A 17,009-nucleotide genomic window follows, 5' to 3' on the forward strand; every position below is an offset into this window, starting at 1 on the left:
CGCCGCAGGGGCGTGCGAGCCCCGGCTCCGTGCAGGATTAGCGGGCTCGCTGTCTTCCTCCTGGTCCTGGTGGTCCGTGCCTGCTGCTCGCCTTGTGCTCTGCCCCGGACAGGAAACAGCTCTGCCCATCCAATGGACGGTGAAGAAAATCCCAGTGTGGAAATGGAACAAGCGGGATAGACTGTGCACCCAGAAGCAACCTCTCGTCAGAGCGCTGCTTTTCTGGTTGATGGAAAATGCTATTTTCCCTGTAGAGATAGTGATGGTTTTGCCTGAGCTTTCAGCATCAGGCCTTGCACTGTGCTGATGCAAAATGCTGTGCAAGGCTGAGCCTGGGCTCGGCACCTTCCTACGTCTCCTCCAATGTGGAAATGGGTAGATGGGCCTCGAAAGCAGCCAGCTGCTGTAGAGGAGTGTTCTGGGACTGACACGGGGTCGAAACTGTGCAGCGAGGCCTTGCCGTGGGGGCAGAGCGCGGCTGGCAGCGCCGCCGGTGCTGCAGGGAAGTGCCCAATGCCCCAGGGAAGCCGGAGCGGCACCCGGGACCACCGGAGCGGCACCCGGGACCACCAGAGCAGCGTGTGGGACCACCGGAGCGGCGCGCGGGACCACCGGAGCAGTGTGTGGGACCACCGGAGCGGCGCGCGGGACCACCGGAGCAGTGTGTGGGACCACCGGAGCAGCGCACGGGAGCCTCCGGAGCGGCACCCGGGACCACCGGAGCAGCGCACGGGACCACCGGAGCGGCATGCGGGAGCCTCCGGAGCGGCACCCGGGACCACCGGAGCGGCGCGTGGGACCACCGGAGCGGCGCGTGGGACCACCGGAGCGGCGCACAGGAGCCACCGGAGCGGCGCACAGGAGCCACCGGAGCGGCGCGCGGGACCACCGGAGCGGCGCGCGGGAGCCTCCGGAGCGGCACCCGGGACCACCGGAGCGGCGCGCGGGACCACCGGAGCGGCGTGCGGGACCACTGGAGCAGCGCCCGGGAGCCTCCGGAGCGGCGCGGCGCGGCCGCCTCTGCTGCTTCCCCTGCTCTCTTGGCGTTGTCACCGCAGGGAGCTGGGGCACCCCTGGCCCGCTGGTCTGTGTTCCCGCTAACGGGGAGCGCGGAGCCCGCGGCGCCGCCGCTGCCACCCTCCCGCGGGGCCCCGGAGCTTCCCCGGCGCCGAGGGCCGGAACCGGCCGCTCTGTCCGTTCACTGTGCAGAGCTGCTTCTCTGGTAGTGCAAACAGAAATGTGCTCTGAGCTCAAAACGGCATGCAAATGCTCATTACTAAAATCACGAAACACTTTTTTTAATCAGCTTCTCAAAAGAGGGCGTTTAGAAGGGAAGAAGCTGGCGTTAAATGGGGAGCACGGCTCGCGTCTCGCTCGGGAAGAGGCAGGCGACGGGCGCTGTCTTTGTTCCTCCGCGTCCGGCCCGGCCTCCAGCTCTGTTCTCTGTGCAATTTCTGTAATTCCTGTATTACGGCTGTATCTTACACGCAATTATCGGTTCAAATGGCATCTTGAAAAGCCTGTGTAGAAGCAAATGAAACTTGCTCGCATCTCTCTGTTTCCTTTGTAGAAATAAAAGCAAGAACGAGGGTGGTATTTCAGAGCTGCGAACACGTAGGATTATTATTTCTTTGCTCTCAGGAGTGTCTGACTTTGTCCTTTTGAAGGGGGGCCGTTTGTGGTAACATGCAGCTGCAGGTTTGCTAATTAAATTAGTAGATATTGTACTGTGTAAATGCATGTCTGGAAAACAGTGGGAAGAAAGCGTGTCCTGAGCTTCTGGAGGTAGGAGCTGTGACACTAGGACGCAGGAATAACCAAACTCTGGGTGGCAAGGCAGAGGGAAGGGGTGTTCTTAGCGAGCTGTTAACGCAGGGGCAGTTAAGCTGAACGACCTTAGCAGGTGCTTGGTGGCTGCCTGTGGATTCGGCGCTGGATTCGGGTGCTCGGGCTGCTCCGGGGCGCTCCGTGCTGCTCCGGGGCACTCCGTGCTGCTGCGGGGCGCTCCGTGCTGCTGCGGGGCGCTCCGTGCTGCTGCGGCGCAGGCCGCGGGTCACAGCGAGCGGCCCGCACTGCCCGCTGCCGCGCTGGGTTTGCTTCCCATCAGGTTGGCAACCGAGCGGGGACACCCTGAGTGGGGACACCCCCATCCAGGACGACCCGAGCAGGGACACCCCCAGCCGGGATGTTCCGAGCAGGGACACCCCGAGCTGAGACACCCCCAGCCAGGGCACCCTGAGCGGGAACACCCTGAACAGGGACACCCCGAACGGGGACACCTCCAGCTGGGATGCCCCCAGCTGGGACACCCTGAGCGGGGACACCCTGAATGGGGACACCCCCAGCCGGGACACCCTGAGCGGGCCCACGCTGAACGAGGACACCCCCAGCCGGGACACCCTGAATGGGGACACCCCAGCTGGGACACCCTGAGCGGGGACACCCTGAATGGGGACACCCCAGCTGGGACGCCCTGAGCGGGCCCACGCTGAACGGGGACACCCCCAGCCGGGACACCCTGAGCGGGGACACCCCCAGCCGGGACACCCTGAATGGGGACACCCCAGCTGGGACACCCTGAGCGGGGCCATGCTGAACGGGGACACCCCCAGCCGGGACGCCCTGAGCGGGGACACCCTGAATGGGGACACCCCAGCTGGGACGCCCTGAGCGGGCCCACCCTGAACAGGGACACCCCCAGCCGGGACGCCCTGGCTCCGGCAGCAGCGGTGCTCATGCAGGGCAAGGAGCAGGCGACAGGAGTTGGCGTTGGCTGGAGCTGCCCCAGAGCTGAAACTCAAGGGCTCTTCCTTTATGCAGGACAGGCAGCCACTGCGGGGTTGAATTATTTTAGGCGTGTTTTTAGGTACAGGGATCCCTCCTCCTTGTTCCGAAAAACCCAAGGCGCTGCCTGTGGGGTTGAGCGCCGACAACCTGCTGCTGTGTAACGGCACGAGCGCCGCGGAGAGGCAGCCGGGACTGCCGGCTGCAGCGGCCGATGGCGGCGACGCGCGGCAGGCGGTGCCAGCAAGGACGGGAGGAGGCCCCTTGTGCTGCAGCCGGCGGAGGTTGAGGGTCTCCGTCCCCCGCTCGGAGCCCGGCGGGATGCGGTCCTGGACCCGCCGTGCCGGACCCGCCGTGCCGGACCCTGCTCCAGCAGAGGGGCTGGCCCCGATGCTCTCCGGAGGCCCTGCCAGCCTCAGCCCCGGGACCGTCGCGGACACCTCGGTGCCTTGCCAGGCCCGGCAGTGCTGCTGTTAGCTGCCCGCTCTTCCCGTTATCCTACAGAACTGCAGGTTTCGTTACAGTTACTACTTTCCTGCCTTGAGGCAGGGGCATATTAAGCTCTGGAGAGCATTTTTTCCTTCCCTGTTCTCTAGCAGTGGATGTTGTCAGCCCTGGGCTCCACGTGCCTTGTTTTGGCAGAGCGTTTTGTGGCTGCCGGTTGTTTTCCTGCGCTCCCCGAGTCCTCTCCCGCTGCCGACACGCCGGTGTTCCCCGTCACCGGAGGGGGAAAGGGTTTCGCCGCTCCATTCGCAGGACACGAGCCGGTGCCTTTTCCCGATTCGCTGTAGGTTTCTCTAATAAAACTGGAGAGCTGAACCGTGCCGGAGCAGGATGAGGGGTTCTGCTTGATGTTGAGCTGCCAGCCGTGGTCCTGCGCGTAGCCCGGCTTTAACGCTGGTGACTATATTTAACCTTGGATAGGGGTTTGTAGTAATCGAGTCCTGCTTTCGACCTGACCTTTTCTGCTCCGGTTGTGAAGCACGGGCTGGCGGCTGCCCGGGAGAGAGGGAAGGAGGTGCCGGGTTCGGGAATGGCCTTGGGAGCAGCAGGGCTGGATTCTGAGCATGACACCGGGCACCAGTTTAGCAAGTGCCAGCCTCGGCTTGCAGGGCTGACGTGCAATTACAGCTCCCTTCGTTGCATCATTCCGTGGTGGAGTTTAAATTAATTTTTGTTACGTATAAAGGAGGGTGCTGCAAAGGATGTGGAAAGGAGGATTCTCAAGGGTCTGGGGACATGGATTGGGAGCGAGGGCTGTCCCCCTGCCGGGAATGTTGATCCGGAACGTCAAAGCAGGGATGAACCCGGCCTCCCGGGATCGGGACTTTAGCTGGGGCTGGAGACATTGGGTCGTGGAGGGGTTGAGACATCAGAGCGGCTCTGTGTTTTCCTTGAATATTTACCCAGTTTCTCTAGATGTGACTTGGGCAGCTGAAGTTCTCAGTCAAAATTTGTGATACTTCAAATTATGAAATGTTTGGGAAAACTTTGGTGCCGGTAAGTAGCGGGAGCGTGAGCCCATGTGGGGTCAGTGCGCTGTTAGCTGTTAGTTTAGCGGTTTTTCTCCGTCGTTTTGGTTGAGTGGGTTGGTGGGTCCTTGGCCAGGCCTGTCCCTCGCGCGCGTTTGGGAGCACAGCGCGCGGGGAGGACGCCGGCAGTGCGCGGAAACGGGCTGCGGCGGCTGCGCGCTGCTCTGCCCCGGGGTCGGGCTTTGCGGGGACGCTCCGGGTGTCGGTAACGCCAGGTGAGAGCAGCAGGGTGGCATCTGGGGCCTTCCGAACTAGCGCGAGTGGCTGATCGTTGATCCGAGCTTCTTAGCCACAATTCTGCCAGTAAAACTCTGTCCTCCGTCTCCCGCGGGCCGCGGTTCTGGTCCTTCCTGGCTGCTTGTTGCCGCCGATACTTCCTTCTGCGCCTTCACCTGGTGTTTAGCTCTGGGGTCGAGGGACCTTGCCAAGGGCTCCCGCTCCACGGTGGCTTCCCACGGCCTTCCTGGGAAGGAAAGGGACAGGAAGAGGCTCCTGCGTGGGGTGTTTGGAGCTGCATTCGTTCGGAAGTGCCTTAAACCGGCCCTTGCTCTTGGGGGTGCAAGAACTCGATGGGAGGCTGGGAGCCGCGTTCGGTGCTCGGTGCGGAACAGCAGCTTCCCATCCCCTGCGGTTAGGGTAGAAAAGGAATTCTAGAGGCTGCGGGAAAAAACAAGTATTTGGGAGCCCCTTAAAGGGATCTATGCCTACGCTCGTTATTTAGAGGACTTCCCCCACTCTTCTAATTGGAGAAGTAGCATAATGTTAAAATGTTCATCGGGAGCTCACAGGCGCTGCTGACCCTCTAAACGGTGTTTCATGGCCTGAGCGTGACTGAAGGGCGCTGGTGGCGTCCCTGTCACTCTGTGCTGCGGCCACGGGAGCGCCCCGAAGCTCAGGTGGGATCCGGAGCGGTGGTGGGATCCGGAGCGGCGGTGGGATCCGAAGCGGCGGCGGGATCCGGGGCGGCGGCGGGATTCGAAGCGGTGGTGGGATCCAGAGCGGCGGCGGGATCCGGAGCGGCGGCGGGATCCGAAGCGGCGGCGGGATCCGGGGCGGCGGCGGGATCCGGGGCGGCGGCGGGATCCGAAGTGGCGGCGGGATCCGGAGTGGCGGCGGGATCCGGAGTGGCGGCGGGATCCGGAGCGGCGGCGGGATCCGGAGTGGCGGCGGGATCCGGAGCGGCGGTGGGATCCGAAGCGGCGGCGGGATCCGGAGTGGCGGCGGGATCCGGAGTGGCGGCGGGATCCGGAGCGGCGGCGGGATCCGAAGTGGCGGCGGGATCCGGAGTGGCAGCAGGATCCGGAGTGGCGGCGGGATCCGGAGCGGCGGCGGGATCCGAAGTGGCGGCGGGATCCGGAGTGGCAGCAGGATCCGGAGCGGCGGTGGGATCCGGAGCGGCGGCTCCGCTCTCCGGGCAGACACCAGCTCACGTCCCCGGGAGCAGCCGGCGCCGCCGCCGTGGGGCTGCTCCCCGCTGGCCCGGGCAGGGCACAGGGGGCCGTTTCTGCTGCTTTTCCCCAAGTGGCACCGGTTAATTGGAATTGAGCAGCTGCTGATCCGTCTTTAGGAAGCGGGGATCTTCGTTGCAGAGCGCATGTGGAGGAGGGTGGTGGTTGCTCTGGCTTTTGTACACAAAGTCCATTCTGGTTCCCACAGCTTTCAGGTGGTTTTTCCTCCTCTCTTTCCGTGAAGCTCTTCTCCGTTTCCCGATGTGCTCCGTGCTTGGGGAGGGCCGGTTCCGGGGCGCCGGGGGACGCTGCAGGAGGGGGTCCTGTCCCCGCGCGTTCCGCACGTTGGCGAGGTCAGGAAGCAGTTGATGCTCTTGAACTGCTGGATTTCTTCTATTTGTTTAGTTTCGTGTACCGTGTTAAACTTCTGGTCCAGCGCGCTGCCAGCCGTGAGCCGTCCCAGGCCGCGGTCCCAGCGCTCCCGTGCCGCCGCCGCGGTCTCTGCTCTTCCGTCGCCGCGCCGATTGCCTGCACACGGCTGCAGGAGCGGGGGGAGGCCCCGCGCGGCCCTTCGCCGGGTCTGCTCGTGGCAACGTTGGCAACGGGGAGAGGTGGCCACGGAGCAGGCGCTTCCGGGACGCTGCTCGTGACTTGCCAAGGCACCAACCGTCCTCAAGGGGCTCGCGGGGCTTTTCCGCGGCTCCTGGTCCACCCGAGGGGGCTCTTCCAAAGGCTCCAGAGCTTCTCCCAACCCTGCTCTTCCCTTGGGAGCCTCGAGGAGGAACCTACGGAAGCTGCAGCGCACCTGGGGCTCGCAGGGCTTTAGCGCCGGCTTTGTGCGCGCTGGGCTCCCGTTCTTGACTGACGGTTTAATTTGCGTGTTGGAGCTAATGCGTTTGGAAGCGTGTCATTCCACATGAAAGGCGCGCGGCTATTATTAGCTATTTGGGATATTTGGAAACAAATACCGTCTTGTCAAGGGAAGTGTTAACGGATGGGGTATGGAGCTGTGAATCAGCAGGCTCCCGGGTTCCTGCAGCCTCTGCTCGCCCACAGGCTCCGAGCGAGGCCCTCGGCGCGCGGCCAGCGGCCTTCCCTGGGGACAGCCCCGGCCTTCCCCCTCCTTCGGCCCTGCTTTTGCAATGCCGGCACGAGGAGCTGGGCCCGCGCAGGCTGCGGGGGAGCTGGAGGTCACTGAGCGCACGTCAATATGAGACTTCCCCTGTTCTCTGTGCAGGGATTTCCCTCGTCGTTCCCGCGAGCAGCAGCGCTGTGTTTGAGGGCCGCTCGCTCCACGAAGGGGACACGGAGGCTCCCCGTGGTGGCAGAAGACCCTCCGCAAGGCGGTTACGCGTGCGTCCCCGCCGAGCGCTTCCCCGGGCCGTGCGCGCCGGGAGGAGCAGCAGGGAGCGGTGCGGACACTGGCGTTCCTGGGATCGGCACAGAGGCGGCGCAGCTCCAGGAGACTCCGGCCAGCAGCGCTTTGTTTTCATGTTTCCCGGGAAGGGGAAGCTGGATCTCCCCGTGGGATGGCAGCTGCACTCCCAGCCGTAATTCCGTGTTCGTGGGGCGCTGCTGGCGACGGCGCAGCTCCTGCGCCCGCGCTGCGCGTGGCGACGGGCCCACGTCTCGGCGAGGCCCGCGGGGATCCCGGCGTGTTTGGGACGCTCGTGTCCCCCGTGGCTGCCGAGCCAGGGACGCCCCGCGCTGCCCGGCCGCGCTGCCGTGAGCACCGACGCTGTCTGCGTCGGAGCGGCTTTTAGACACCGCTGTGCCGCGTCAGGCGCTGCCTGCGGCGTCTGCGGGCACCGGAACAGGTCCCGGCCTCAGAATCCCAGAATCCCAGAATGGTGAAGGTGGGAAGGGACCTCTAGGGATCATCCAGTCCAACCCCTGCACACGCAGGGTCACCTAGAGCACGTGGCACAGGACTGCGTCCAAGCGGGTTTGGAGATCTCCAGAGAAGGAGACTCCACAACCTCTCTGGGCAGCCTGTTCCAGGGCTCTGGCACCCTCACTGGGAAGGAATTTTTCCTTAAGTTCCTGTGGAACTTTTGGTGCTTCAGTTTGTGGCCATTTCCTCTAGTTCTGTCGGTGGCCACCAGTGAAAAGAGGCCGCCCCATCCTCCTCACTGCCTCCCTTGAGGTACTTCTAGACACTGCTCAGGTCCCCTCTCAGCCTTCTCTTCTCCAGCTGAACAGGCCCAGCTCCCTCAGCCTCTCCTCATAGGGCCTCCAGCGCAGCCCGGGAGCCCCTCGGTCCTCGTGGCCACCGGGGCCACTGCCGCCTCCTGGGCACCTGCTTGTCCCCCAGGTCCTTCTCCTCAGGGCTGCTCTTTGAAGTAGAAATACACCAAATGCCCACAGTTACAAATTTGTTTTCAGATAGTTTAAGAAGGAGCAAAAAGCTTGGCTTTTCCCTGTTTTACCTCAGAGTATTCTTGCTTATTTATTTATTTATTTTCCAAAAATATTGGACTACTTCATGGCTTTTTTGAGAATCATTCGATCTGTTTTCAGAGCATCATTTGGATTTTTGGGCTTCAAGGCCGGACTTTCAGGCTGTTTGGTTCAGTTGGTCATTCACAGCACTGTGTAGAGGGCACTGTAGGACAGCGGAGGCCAAAAGAAAGGCCTCGTATTTGTGTGTGTACCTCGAGTGTAGGCACCTAAACTTTGAGGAATCTGTTAATCCGCGTTGGCCTGAGTTAGGGGTGGGAATCTGCATGGCTGGAGAATTAATGTGAAGCAGGTGGGAGCGGGAGGCACTGCCATGAGTTCCCATCAGGAGCAGGCAGGAGCGGGAGGCACTGCTGCGGGTTCCCATTGGGAATGAGCGGGAGGCGCTGCCATGAGTTCCCATCGGGAGCAGGTGGGAGCGGGAGGCGCTGCCGTGGGTTTCTGTCGGGAATGAGCGGGAGACGCTGCCGCGGGTCCCTGTTGGGAGCGGGAGACGCTGCCGCGGGTCCCCGCTCGTCCTCGCTGCGCGCACGCGCTGTGCCTGGCCACAGTGCTGGCCCCTGGCCGCTTCCCTGGCGCCGTGGGGACAGATGTGCCATGGAGCCGGGTGAGCAGGGCTGCGGTTAGCGGGGCCGCTCCGCGTTGGCTCCCGTTAGCCCCGGCTCCAGCTGCACCGGGATTTTAAGCGAGCGAAGCCAAGTGGAGTTGTTCGGGTTTCCTCTCAGTGCATCGTCTCCGGCAATCCCTGGGTACCTGTTTCTGGACTCGAGCGTCTCGCTGCCTCCTTGCAGCGTTAAGGGCCCTGAGTGGAGCGGGAAACACAGAGGTTGTTGGTGCAGCTCCTCCTGGAACAAGGGAGAGGCACCTGCCGCTTCCCTGGCTTCCTCCGGGAGCGCCGGGCGGGCGGAGGGGCCGGGGTGCAGGAGCCCTCCGGGTGCCGGCGCTCCGGGCGCCGATCCCGCTCCAGCCTTTCCCCCGCGACAGGTCGGCTGCGCGTTTGGTCGGGAAAGAACCAAGCTCTGACCCTCCGTGCCCTCTGGTTAATCATAACTTTCCTTTTCCAGGACAGGAAGCCTGAGAGGGAATTCACCCTGGATGAAGACCGTTTCCTGAAGCCGAGTGTATTCCAGGAACGGTAACCCAAATGTTTCTGTGTCCGTGGAGTATATCTCCCTTTTGAAGCGACCTGGACTGAAGGTAGGTGCTGGTGGCGCGCTGGGCTGGGCGCTGCGCGTGGGGCTGCTCTAACTACTAAATGCCTCTCCAAGCTTAAACTCCAGTTTAATGCACACAGCAGACGGGAAAAGGATGGAGTTTAGGTTCCATTTTTTTTCCTGGTGACTGATTATACTTTTGTCTTGGCATCTGCTCGTGCCTATTTTGGGAAGTAGCAACTTGGAAATGCCACACAACGAGGTTTGCCATTGGGCAGGACGGCGAATGAGCAGTGGTTACTGCTGTTTTTTATAACGTGAGAAGTTGGAAGCAGGCAGCAAAGCTCGGGCAAGCGCTTTGAAGGAACGCGAAGGCAGGTCACACTGTGCAGCCACTGGGAGCCAAACCCAGCGCGCCGGGCGCGAGCGGCGTCCCCAGCTCCTGCGGGGCCGGGCGGCCGGGCTGCTGGGACACGTTGTGCCATGTTGTGCCCGAGCTCCTCTCTTCTCCTCGGTACCTGGGACTGGCCAGCGCAGAACAGAATTTAGCCTAATGGCATTCTCTGTCTGGCAGTGCTCTGATGTTGCTGCTTTGCACAAGAGCCGTGAAACCCTTCCCAGACTTGTTCTCCTTCTGCTGCTTGCGGGAAAGCCGCTGTCCCACTACTAAAAGCAGCAGGGCTGCCCGATTTGGGCACTTCTCCTGTTGGCAATTCATTGGGAAAGGTTTTCCTAGCGCTGCAAAGGCAGCGGTGCCTTTGGCTGCGCTTTGGCGTGCCGGGCTCCGGGTCAGAACCACGGCAGTGCAGAGGGGCCCCCGCTGCCCCCGTGCCCTGCTGGACCCTGCGGCTGTGCCAGGCCGTGCCCCGCGCCGGGAGGGCTCCGCGTTGCTCCCGGCGTGGGCGATGCTCCTGTCACTCGTGTGCTCCCCGTGGGAGCTTCGGACGTCCCTCTCGCCTCGCTGGCTGCTGCTCTGTACTGAGATCCCTGAGCAGAAGCTCCCAGGTCTCTTCCAGACGGTTGGAACGAGCAGGATCCGTTGTCCTCGTGCGCTTATTAACACGCCGTCGGTCTGCAGCTCTTGGCATAGGCCTGTCTGCTAAAGCTACCGATTCCATATCCCAAGTAGTGCTGCCAACTTGCTTTCTTCTGGGTTGCTTATGAACATGTGGAGCAGCACAAGTTATTTTTCTGTTGCCCTTTCGTTTCCTCCGCTTTACCCAGTTTCAGTTCCCGAGAAACCGAGCTTTCCTTTGAAGCTGTTCGGGGAAGCCCCCATAAAATGTTTTTGTGGAAGTCGGGGTGAAGCCCTCGGTCTCGCCGTCCTTGCACAGGCATCCGAGTCCTTCCGGAATTCCCATCTGGGGCCTGACTTTCCCCTGTGGAAGCTCCGGTGCTTCCGTGTTGCTACAGCGTGTTGGGGTGTTTTGGTATCGTGTTACAGTTTGCTTAAGCCAGTTTCAGATTTCAAGTTGACCAGGTTAAATAAAGGGATACTTTATTCCCTGGAATTGGTTGTTCAGTAACTGCGTTTTGGAGCTTCAGAGCCCTCGTGAAGACCTTGTTGTCCTCTAATTTACTGGCGTTTTCTAAAACTTTGTGTTGGTAGTTTTGTTAGACCCCAGATTTTTATCTTCCTCGTTTGAGGAAGCTTTAGTGCAGTATTTCATTCTTTAATGAGCATAAATCATCATACATTGAGCAAAAAAAAAGGCAAAAAGCATAAAATAATATTCATATTATCCATATGACCAATCCATGCCTTGTAAGACTAAAGACAGTGGCTGAAATAATTGGGATCAGAGGAAGAGCCCTCAGTGATGATGTGACAGCTTTAGTTATGCTCATCCTTAGTGTTCAGTTACAGAAATGATGGTAGAGGAAAGCCAGAAATATTCAATAAATACTTTATTTTTGGGAAGAAGTAGGATAACGCGCTTCTCAAAGTTTCCACTTAGTTACTAAGTGGAAAATGTTAAGTGTTTTATCAGGAATAGCTTAATTAAAAAAGCGCGTGCTGGTGGTTACCCCGGTGTCCAGGGGGGAGCAGTTGCCCGTGGGGAGGCCTGGCTCTCCGACGTTCCTTTTCCTGCCGTTGGAGCACTGAGAACTGAACAAACGCACCAAGCAATGGAAATAGAGTTCAGAGTCACCCAGGGGGTTACGGGAAATAGGAGATGAAGTAATTTTTATTGTAGCCAGAGAAATCCTAAGAATATTGCAAGGTTTTGTAGGCTTTGAGGTACCTAAAAATAGTACCTTTTGGTTGGTGAATTGTGAGCAGCTTTTAATTTTGCAGAGGTCTCCCTGCCCGACCTGAGGGATCTCGGGAGGGCGCTGGGGAAGAGCCGCCTCCACCTTCCCCGGCGCGACCCGGCCTGAACCAGGACACAAGGGAGAATCCCTGGGAGATGAGTGAGGGGAGCCAGGAGGGGCCTGCCCAGACCGCGGCCTGAGCGAGGAGCTTGTGGCGTGGTGGCTTTAGTGAAGGGTGGCTTAGGAACGAGCACGGGCTCCGTGGAGGACGTGGGGAGGGTTAAAGGCAATGAAGGAAGAGAACCGCCATGGCAAAGCTGTTAAAAACCAGGCTGAAGAATAAGCTTGCCTAGTTTGAAAGCTAGAATTTGAAAAATAAGGTTGCCACAACTGATGTGTTTACCCCTAAAAATCCCGGAACTCTTGTATTCTGTTCGGTTCATGCTCTTTCCCGTTCCCTCTCTGCTGCCTTTCTGCACCGCTGGAGCACAGTGCTCTTTCCCGACTGTCTGGAAAGCACCTGCCTTCCTCAAAAGCAGTTCGTTATCGTAAATGCACGGAATCAATCTCCTTTACGAAGCTGGCACGTTCCTTGCTGTGACTTGCCGTGGGGAGCTGTGCTCTTCATTTGTTTTGTTTTTACATGTGGTCTGTTAGCTCGCTCTGTTGATGGCAGCCTTCAGTAGAATTATACTTATTCTGCCAGCTTGATAAAGAATATTTACTTTGCAGAAAGTCTTATTTTTGGAATGCCATGCAAAGCACATTATAAAGTGTATGCAAGGCTGTTTCTGCTAGTTGCCTTGCAGTCTATAGCTGTCAGCCCCTATGCAACACAAGATGGGCAGATCCTCTTCTCTTACTCTGTAGCTCTGTTTCATAAAAAATTTCTAGATCTCTGTGGTATCAGTAATTTTGAATTCTTCAGATATTAAAGAGGCGGAAGGTGGAGGGGGAAGCTGCCGTTTCTGCACAGGGATTGAAAGTATACTGAATTATTTTGGGTGTGAATTAAAAGCTGATTTTAGGAAAGTATTTGCTAAGCTTGCTGCCCCAATCAGGTTACCTAAGGCTGGGTACCAAGTGTGCCAGGTGACTGAATTAGCTCCTTGAAAATAAGCAACTTGGATCTTTAATTCTGTGCCACTGCAAGAAGGGTGAATGAAAAGCGATGCGTGAAGAGCCCGGATGGAGTTTGGAGAGGGGTGGAGATGTTAGGGCCGCTGTCAGCACTTGCTTCACAGCTGCCGAAGCCCAAGGCCTCGAGCCTCCTTGCAGCACCATCCCGCAGCCGGGGGACTCGGGCGCTGCTCTGACATCTCCTGCCGCATCGCAGTCTGAACCACATCCCAGAAGAACGGTTAGGGCTGTCCACGTGTGGTGATTGAAACACGGTTCTGTTTTCAGGCCCTCAGCGCAGTCTACGTTCTTGCTGGGACAGAAGATCTTGACCTTCTGCATTAGCAACACCTGAGCAGAGAATATTGTCATTAGTTTCCCTTCCCTGCTGAGGAAAACCTGCACATTGGACAAGTGTCATCATAACGGTTGTAACGATTATATTTCATTTTTTCCCTCAAATATATGGGCTAGAAACATTTTTTGAATAAATATATCAGGAGTTACCTTGAGCAGCAAGAATGAGAGCTTTGATTCCTAGACATTTCTGCTCATTCTGATACAGCTTTTCCTCATTCTTGGCTGGGGAAGGAAAGTGAAACTTGAGCAGCTCCATTACGGGGGTTATTTTGAGTATCTGGCCGTTTTCTGCAAGTAGCTCGTTGGGGCCTCAAACCCCTTGAGAGCGATGGTTCTTACTGACTTGGACATGACTTGCGCTGTTCAGCCTCTCGTGCTTGGTGGAAAGTGTCTCCCAAGGGTGGTTCACAATTAGAAGCCGAAGTCATCTTCACTTAAGGGCAACGGTCAGATAGTCCAGCATTTGCAGACAAAGAGCGAGACAGGTAAGATGATGTATTGGTGACAGAGTTTCAGTACTTTTTCCTGGTGAGGGTGGATGTTTATTTGTTTTTCTTCCTTTGGCAACTGTTACTTCCTCCAGGAAGGCGCGTGGGAGGTTGGTGGTAACGATAAAATCCTAGAAAAGGGGCTAGGAGAGCTCACACGCCTCCCTAGTTGCACTGTGTTGCTTTTCTGATGTGAAATGTCAGTGATAAAGAGGTTAGTGTCTCCAGCAGGTCAGGGAGGGGATCCTGCCCCTCTGCTCAGCCCTGCTGAGGCCACATCTGCAGGATTGTGTCCAGGTCTGGGCCCCGCAGGACAAGAGGGATGTGGAGCTGCTGGAGAGAGGCCAGCGCAGGGCTACGAGGATGATGAGGGGCCTGGAACATCTGCCCTATGAGGAGAGGCTGAGGGAGCTGGGCCTGTTCAGCTGGAGAAGAGAAGGCTGAGAGGGGACCTGAGCAGTGTCTAGAAGTACCTCAAGGGAGGCAGTGAGGAGGATGGGGCGGCCTCTTTGCACTGGTGGCCGCTGACAGAACTAGAGGAAACGGCCCCAAACTGAAACACCAAAAGTTCCACAGGAACTTAAGGAAAAATTCCTTCCCAGTGAGGGTGCCAGAGCCCTGGAACAGGCTGCCCAGAGAGGTTGTGGAGTCTCCTTCTCTGGGGCTAGACGGAGGCACCACGGCCGCCTCAGCGGGGCTGGACGAGGCGCTGCCACCACGAGGGCCGCGGTTGCCTTGACGGGGCCAGACAGAGGCCCCGCGGCTGCCTCAGCGGGGCCAGACGGAGGTGCCGCCGCTGTGAGGGCCATGGCCGACTTGGCGGGGTTGGACAAGGCGCCACCACCACAAGGGCCACAGCCGCCTTGGTGGGGCCGGACGGAGGCTCCATGGCCGTGAGGGCCACGGTCGCCTTGGAAGGGCTGGACGGAGGTGCCGCTGCCACTTGGTGAGACCAGACAGAGGCACCGTGGCTGCGAGGGCCGTGCTTGCCTCGGCGGGGCCAGACAGAGGCACCGCAGCTGCCTCGACAGGGCTGGACAGAGGCACCATAGCCGTGAGGGCCACGGTCACCTCGGCGGGGCCGGACGGAGGCACCATGGCCGTTAGGGCCTCAGCCACCTCAGCGGGGCTGGACGGAGGCGCCGAGCAGCCTCTCTGGGGGGAGCCAGGGCCGAGCCCTGCGGGGAAGCCGTGCTGCCCTTGTGAGGTGCACACGGGGAAGCCGTGCTGCCCGCAGGGCTGTTGCCCCGCGAGCTCTTCGTCCCGCGTGGCCATTGCGCAGGGGCACCTTGTCCCATGGCGCCCGAGATAGGCTCCAGGCAGCGCAGCTATTGCCTTTCCTACGCTCCCGTTTCCTGCCTTCCCCGAGCAGGGCTGTTCCATATCGCTGTTTCTAACAGCAGGTTTTGCTGTAGAACATAGAAGACGCCCCAAGTTCAGAGAAGCCTCCACCTTGTGCTTTGGGAAGGGCCTGCAGAGCCGCGTGTTCAGCCGCGGCGTCAACCACCCCCACAGAGGCTGGGACTGGAACACGCAGCCCTGCCCGGCGCCGCGCGGCAGCGAGCGGGTGAAGCCAAGGGCTGGACCCGGCCTTGGGGCGGCTTTGTCTGAGAAACTTGCACTTTCTTCAGCATCAGATGCCAAATCACCTCCAGCTTGACCCCACTGCCGCGTACGGCTGGAGAAGGCTGGAGGGTTTCCCGTACACCCGCTTCTGCGCCGCTGCCCGTCTCCCTCTGCCCCTCGTTGGGCACGGGGACTCTGTGCTCCTTAACTTTCCGTTGGTGGTTTCCAGTATTCAGCGGTCTGTGCTCAGGAGTTCCTCAAATCTAAGTTAATGTTTCCTGTTTATGCCGTCTCTAGGGCTGCGGTGGAGGTGCCCGGTGTGGAAGCGTCACAAGTCGTGCATCATCAGGACCACTTGTGCTGGCAGTTCCTTGGGTTCCTAAGGCCTGCGAGCTCTCCAGCTATCTCAGTTTCTCCCTCCTTTCCTGGTACTCATTCATTCTTCCCAACAGTGTGGAAGGAGGCGAAGACGCACTTTCTGAAGTGTAGAAAGAAGGTGGATTGATTTACTCATAGCAAATAAAAAATAGACCTTTTTCTCTCGTTCTGGGTTTCTGGTTCTGCAAGGTCCTACCGCCAGTTAAGTGTGCGGGTTGCCCTGGCTCCGTGGGTGCTGCTGCGGGTGCTGTTAGATGAACTCAGCCGGGTGGCCGGTGGTGCCTGGGTTTTCATCACTACCTCACGTTCCTTACGGAGAGACCCTGGTTCTCCTTCGTGCTTCTGTTCCACCTCTCCATACCTTGCAGAGGACAAGCACCTTGCTAGTCGTCATAGCTCATGTAAAGTGAAACAAGATTTTAAAATTTAATTGGCTAATCATTGCAGAGCGGGGACAGCTACTTCTCTAGGGTTACAGTTTTAAGTAATCCCGAACATTCTTATTACTCCCTTGTAGACATATTGGTCTGTTCCCTGATAAAAGCAGACGTTCATCAGGGCGTAACTCTGTCATCTTTGTGAACATCTTGTCCTGTGTTTGCAGGACGTTTCCATGTGCTCCAGCAGTTACACTGCAGCAAGTGGGTGTACTTCATGGGCACATACCGAAATCACTGTGCATGCTATATGCAGGTGTATGCATATATATGTATATATTATCCGGTATATATTGTCCTCAGATGCGTCACCTGTGGCTGCTGGTGGCCCATTATGAGGCCAATTCCTCTGATTTCCCCGATCCTCGAGCAGCACGTGCTGCTTTTGGAGCGCTACTCCAGGTTCAATTTGCAGTTGTCGTGTGGGTTATATGTTAAACCTAGGCTGATTGCCTGGATACCCGCTTGGGTTTCAGTATACCGTGAACAACCATCCCCAGATGTCCCCGGCCGCGTTTCCATGAGCTGTCCCTAAAAGAGCCCCCGGCGGGCGGCGGGGTCGGCCCTGCTGCGTGTGCTCCGGGCAAAGACGTGAAGAGGGAAGAGCTGGTGCCTTCCCAAGGACAGCCGGGGCCGGTGCTTCCTGCGGATCAAGCAGCTTGACTATGGATTCTTGAAAGGTTTCAGAGACCTGGCAGGAAAATTGGTGTATTTGTAATGGTTTTGAATGTGAAAGTAACATTTATATATATATATATATATATATATATATATATATATATTCCATATATATGTTTGGATTAACAATGCCCCAAACCTTCCTAGTTTAAGCCCTTTAATAGCAGCTTTTCTCTTGATGAATGTATAATTCACAATTAATTATAAATCTGTGAAGAAATGTTAGTAGTGAGCCCGCTGCGCACGCAGAGAGCGGGACGTTCATGAAGGGTCCCAGCGTTGGGCAGTGCAGGTGTCTGCCCGTGCCTGAGGAAGTCAGTTTTGTGTTTTTGTTTGCCTGAATGGAGAG

At 58.5% G+C, this 17,009-nt stretch overlaps 1 protein-coding gene across 1 annotated transcript in view; it reads left to right on the forward strand.

Moving 5' to 3' along the window:
- The window catches only part of PPP6R2 (protein phosphatase 6 regulatory subunit 2), a 69,786-nt gene that overhangs the window by 12,090 nt on the left and 40,687 nt on the right, over positions 1–17,009 (forward strand). The window contains exon 2 of the mRNA XM_088535224.1: positions 9,289–9,421. The gene's annotated coding sequence lies outside the window, so the exon portion shown is untranslated. The remainder of the gene's footprint in view (positions 1–9,288; positions 9,422–17,009) is intronic.

The sequence above is a fragment of the Tinamus guttatus genome, unplaced genomic scaffold (genome assembly GCF_059628265.1).
Source record: "Tinamus guttatus ecotype Peru unplaced genomic scaffold, ASM5962826v1 Tinamus_guttatus_pri_ptg000619l, whole genome shotgun sequence".
Classification (NCBI taxonomy): Eukaryota; Metazoa; Chordata; class Aves; order Tinamiformes; family Tinamidae; genus Tinamus; species Tinamus guttatus.